The 5,957-nt window shown below is 45.1% G+C and overlaps 1 pseudogene; it reads left to right on the top strand.

The window, feature by feature from the left end:
- The first annotated feature begins 5,098 nt into the window (after positions 1-5,098).
- Positions 5,099-5,215, top strand: LOC124597576 (annotated as a pseudogene).
- The last annotated feature ends 742 nt before the right edge of the window (positions 5,216-5,957 follow it).

Raw genomic sequence — 5,957 nt, 5'->3', positions numbered from 1 at the left:
TTTTCAGATTGAGGATTTGTTCTGTTCATGAACGACCGGGGCGAAAGCCTGCTTGGTATTCACCAATTTTGTGTTCTAACTGTGGCCGTCTGTTGACGGGTGGATGGGTTACCACCTGGGGCATTCTCTTTATTCCTCGCACGAGTCATGGTTGCTAGTAATCTGGTCGGTCCAGTGTTCCCACCGGGAGGTTAAAACCACGGATTGTTAATTCCTGGAGCAATCATTTGCAGCTGCACTCTCTGGGTGGACAGACACTGATCAGGAAGCCGCCCACTCTGGATGCTGTCGCGCCTGGATTTCCTGTGCTATTTTTGGTCCATCCCGAGTATTGTATTGCCTCAGTACCCTTCATATCTGATGGGCTTCCCCTGTACGCCACATGGCGAGGCGCCCAGTATGGGAATAGCAACCCACCCGGGTATATATTTGTGTCTCTTCTCTCTCTGTCTCTCTCTCTCTCTCTATCTCTCTCTCTCTCTCTCCCTCTCTCTGTGTGTGTGTGTGTGTGTGTGTGTGTGTGTGTACACCCACAAACAGTTCATGTCCACGACTTCCCTGTCGACACCCGAATCAGGCCACTATAGCCTCGTCTCTCATACGCCAGGTAGTAAAGAAGAGATATGACAGCTTATGGCAGCCAAAAATGACTGATCTAGTTGTGACGGTACAAACCTCCGTTACTATATGAATAGGTCTAGTATGCAAGGATTGCTTTGTGGAGAGCGAGGGCGCGACATGGTGCGCCATTCGCGGAAGCGCGTGGCGCGCCCGCGGGAGATTTGCAACGGGTCAGTGGGATGCCTCCTCCGCCGAGCGGCCACGTGGCCCGCAGCTTGGGGCATTGTTTGGTCTCCTGCACATTACGCGGAAACTATGTAACTTACGGCGTAGAGCGATGCAGCAGTGGGTTGGGGTCAGCAATATGCACCTTCTGAAGTCGCGCATACCTTCTTTAAGTCACGAGAGTCAAAAGTTATAGTAACTTGAAAATTGTTTGATATCAAAAGTACTGAAAAATTAATAAAAATAGTAAATGACAACTTATGGAGACGAGCGAGTTCTCATTAAAAACGTCTCGTCATAGCGGATCGAGTGCCGTAGTCATAGGTTAAGATTCATAAATATTAAACTCCTAAAGAACAATAAACTAAGTTTGATTGGAAATTGCTCATAAAAATTTAATAGAAAATTCATGACGTAAAGAACGGCACTATATAATATTTTGGGTGGCATCACATGTATTTTAAACTAGTTAAGTTAAACTATACAATTAACTTGCAATTGTTTCCATCGTTTGCAAATTATTATTAACATTTATCTCCCATAATTAACTAATTATTATAGATATGGAGATTTTGAGCAGCGCAATGTGTAAATCGCTATAGATTACGCCTAAAAACAGTGCTAGATGCATCTCTATGTTAAAACTTTGCAGCACAGATGTAAACAAACAATATGCGCTAAGTGGCTCAATTTTGCAAAAACTAAAACTTGATTTTCGGGCGTTAGAATAATACTAGAAATTAATGTAACATAGTAAATAAGATGTAATTTTTAGTGCGGTTCCGATGGTGTACTTATTTCTGTTGAGGGATGTATGTGTCAAAATTTGTAACCTTAACTGGTGAGATTGGTACTTACGTAGCAAGGGCGTTGGGTGGTGGGGAAGGGGTGAGGGGTAGACATCCGAGCCTATACAAACGAGGTCAGTCGTTTTGGAGGGTGGGTGGCGAGCGAGGGTGGCCCATGTGGTCGTTTGAGTAAGAATTTTTCGCACCGATTAACTTCGACAGAGTATTGTTTAATAGTGCAAGTGTCCAAGCATATATCTGGTGAACTGGAAGTGCTACGATTATTTCTGTGAGTACGAATTACGAGGTATACATCGGCGTAAGTGAACATGTGGCGATCTGTCATTTCGCACCAAAACTGTTAGAACAAAGAGGACAGTGGGACTTATGGTTCCGTTCTAGTTGGTTGAGTAACTTTCGATTATAGCAGCCTACATTACTGCTATTGGGAGCTCGGAGTCAAATTATTGTTAAAGTAAAACTGTAAACCGTCTCTCCAGTGCTAATTTCATTGTGTGAAAGAAAAGGACGACGCCAGTAAATAATGACGACAAAAACTTAATTGAACTATGTCGTGAAAAGTGATTTTGCTATAATATTCGCCTAATTTTTTCCTAGTATAAACTGTACTCCTGTCTGAGTGAATATTAATTCAAAAACTGTAACTAATTACCGGGTGTGGGACGATGTACTAATGCACCAAGTGTTGAAATCATCCCCTGAGACTTACGTGAGAGCCAAAATTTGCACTAACATTTTTCAAGAACATTTGTAAATGCGCATTCGTGTGAACTCTTCAACGGCCCCGTCGCATAGAACACAATAAGTAGCAGTCATGGAGGACGACCATTTACGTCATGACCTAAAAAGGAATGTGGAAGATGAGGGGTCTCGATAGTTAACACCAATCTCAGTTATCAGTCGAACGTGGCATGGAGAATGAACTAAGCAAACACAGCATTGGACCAAATCCTCCACCACATATTACCCCACAGAGAAGAATAGTTAGAAACAACTCGCCGCTAAATTTCTGGACGCTCTGGACACCTCGCCACTACACAAAAAGGAGAGGAGTATTCGAGGAGGAGGAGGAGGAGGAGGAGGAGATTAGTGTTTAACGTCCCGTCGACAACGAGGTCATAAGAGACGGAGCGCAAGCTCGGGGTGAGGGAAGGATGGGGAAGGAAATCGGCCGTGCCCTTTCAAAGGAACCATCCCGGCATTTGCCTGAAGCGATTTAGGGAAATCACGGAAAACCTAAATCAGGATGGCCGGAGACGGGATTGAACCGTCGTCCTCCCGAATGGGAGTCCAGTGTGCTAACCACTGCGCCACCTCGCTCGGTAGGAGGAGTATTCGATGGCCGGCCGCTGTGGCCGAGTGGTTCTAGGCACTTCAGTCCGGAACCGCGCTGCTGCTACGGTCGCAGGTTCGAATCCTACCTCTGGCATGGATGTGTGTGATGTTCTTAGGTTATTAGGTTTACTTAGTTCATCTGATGGCCTCAGATAATAAGTCCCATAATGCTTAGAGCTATTTGATCTATTTGAAGTATTCGATGACTGTTACCCCGCAAGGCATTAATCGTCACAACAGTCCTATTCACTCCAGTCAATTGCAGTGCTCTGGTCGACGTCGCTTCCCAACACACCGGAGCTGTTCCCTGTCGCTGTATGGAGGTGACAGCCATTCGTCAAACCGCTGAACTCAGTAAAACTCCGCAGAGAAAATCCTCTGGGGGCGACAGTTACCGAGATGTCAGGAAATCTTGCCTGTCCAGAAGGTGACCGACTTTAGGACATCTCTTTCTACAGTGTCAAATGATTATAATCGTTAGCTTAATAAAATTGTGTTCCCTGATACGAAAGTGATTGTGGTGATGACCGAAACTGGGAAATATGTCCAGACAACAGGATTTTGTTGTTTTAACATAATGTACTGATAGTCCTGTTCTCGGATGAGATTTCTTGCGGGCATCACGGCTGGCATATTCAGGGTATCCCAGAAATGTTGATACAAACTTCGAAGGATTGTGGAGGGTGTCTTGAGCAACAAATCGAGGATAGGAACCGGTGTCCAGAAACGTCATCCAACGACGCTGCAGAATATCGAAGTTATAAGCCCTGACTCCTGAGACTAGTCCAGCTATTCAGCGCCAAACGTGATTCTGTATGTGGCATGACACGGAACTTCTCGCAGTGTTGTTTTTTAGTCAGTGATCGCGACTGATTGCCGTGATCGCCGATGGAGAAGATGGAGTCAGCCAGAGAGTGTATGGGGTGTCGCCGGCTGAGCAATGAATAATTAGGGAAGAGGTGGAGAGGATGCTGCAGGATGGCATTATTGAACATTTAAAATGTCTTTGACCATTCTCTGGAGTATTTTCAAAGAAAAAGGACGGAACTTGAACCGATGCCTAAACAAAACGACTAAAAACATGACGCACATTACCACATTTTTATGATACCCAAGACTGAAAGTAGCAACCACGGATACGCAGAGCGATTACTGGCAAATCGAGGTTGAGCTGGCTGACCGGGAAGAGACTACGTTCAGAACACATCACGGCTTTTGGGTTATGGGTTCAAAAGGTCTGCTTTTTGGAAGAAATCTCAATCATTGTTGCATTCAATGACACTACTACTGAACAGAGGGAAAATACAGCAGAACTGAAACCCATGGAAGCCTAAAGAAAAGGATCATATTAACGTATGGAACATAGTATAAGAAGAAATATGATCCAGTGCGTCAGCTATCCTGAACAATTTCTACGACGTACCAACACTCGATAAACTAGTATTCCTGAGTATACTCGAGAAAATTAGCCTCAGGTATCACTGGCGAAGTCCGTCAGACATTATTGCAGCCACTGTAACGAATAACAGTGATGAAAGAGATGCCGCAATTACCTCCGCGGCATCTGCTACATGTTTGACCTGCACCAGCGCCATTCAATCTGATTGGAATCGACCCCTTCAAGAGGTTACCAATATCGACAAACGGAAATCGATAGGTAAGTAGACTGCACTACCTCACTAGCTAAGCTGTCATCAAAGCTGTGCAGGATGCCGAACCTTCATAAATTGGAAGGATGCTCGTAGAAGACGTAATTTAAAAGCACTGAGCACTACTTGTGATCGTCTCAGAGATGAGAAAGTTTTCTAGTCGAAGCTAGAATCAGCGGTAACTTTACGTTGGGACATCATCCACCAGACGAATGGTATCATAAACTACTTGAATAAGACGTTACCAGGCATACTGTCAATGAACGCTGATGTTCCTCGCTGCTCCCTGTCGTGACATTAGCATATAACACTGCGAAGCAAGAAGTAGAGCATTGCAGTCTCTGTCTTCCTCTACAGTTTTTGCCCTATACAGCTCCCTCCACTACCACAGCAGTCATTCCGTCGTAACTTAACAGATGTTCCATCATCCTGTCCCATCTCCTTCTCAGTGTTTTCCACATATTCCTTTCCGATTCTGCACAGAACCTCCTCATTTCTTACTCTATCAGTCTACCTAAAGGCAACGGCCTTGCCGCAGTGGACACACCGGTTCCCGTGAGATCACCGAAGTTAAGCGCTGTCGGGCGTGGTCGGCACTTGGATGGGTGACCATCCTGGCCCCATGCGCTGTTGCCATTTTTCGGGGTGCACTCAGTCTCGTGATGCCAATTGAGGAGCTACTCGACCGAATAGTGGCGGCTTCGGTCAAGAATACCATCTTACGACCGGGAGAGCGCAGTGTGCTGACCCCACGCCCCTCCTATCCGCATCCTCCACCGAGGATGACAGTGCGGTCGGATGGTCCCAGTAGGCCACTCGTGGCCTGAAGACGGAGTGCTTTATCAGTCTACCTAATTTTCAGCACTCGTCAGTAGCACCAGATCACAAATGCTTCGAATCTTTTCTGTTGCGGTTTTCCCACTGTCCATGTTTCACTACTATATAATGTTGTGCTCCAAATGTATAGTCTCAGATATTGCTTCCTCAAATTTAAGGCGTATGTTTCATAGCAGTAGACTTCTCTCGCGCAGGAATGTCCTTTTTTCCATTGCTAGTTGGCTTTTGAAGTCCTCCTTGCTCTGTCATTGGTTAATTTACAGCTTAGGTAGCAGAATTCATTAACATCATCTGTCTTGTGACTATGAGTACTGTTCCTAAGTTTCTCGCTCTTCTAATTTCTGCTACTTCGCTTTAATTTTGTCTTTCTTCGATTTACTATCAATGCATATTCTATACTCATTAGATTGGTTCAAATGGCTCTGAGCACTATGGGACTTAACTTCTGAGGTCATCAGTCCCCTAGAACTTAGAACTACTTAAACCTAACTAACCTAACGACATCACACACATCCATGCCCGAGACAGGATTCGAACCTGC

This window comes from Schistocerca americana, chromosome 2 (genome assembly GCF_021461395.2).
Source record: "Schistocerca americana isolate TAMUIC-IGC-003095 chromosome 2, iqSchAmer2.1, whole genome shotgun sequence".
NCBI classification, from domain to species: Eukaryota; Metazoa; Arthropoda; class Insecta; order Orthoptera; family Acrididae; genus Schistocerca; species Schistocerca americana.
The sequence above is the reverse complement of the archived record's forward strand: the minus strand, read 5'-3'. Positions and strand labels throughout refer to the sequence as shown.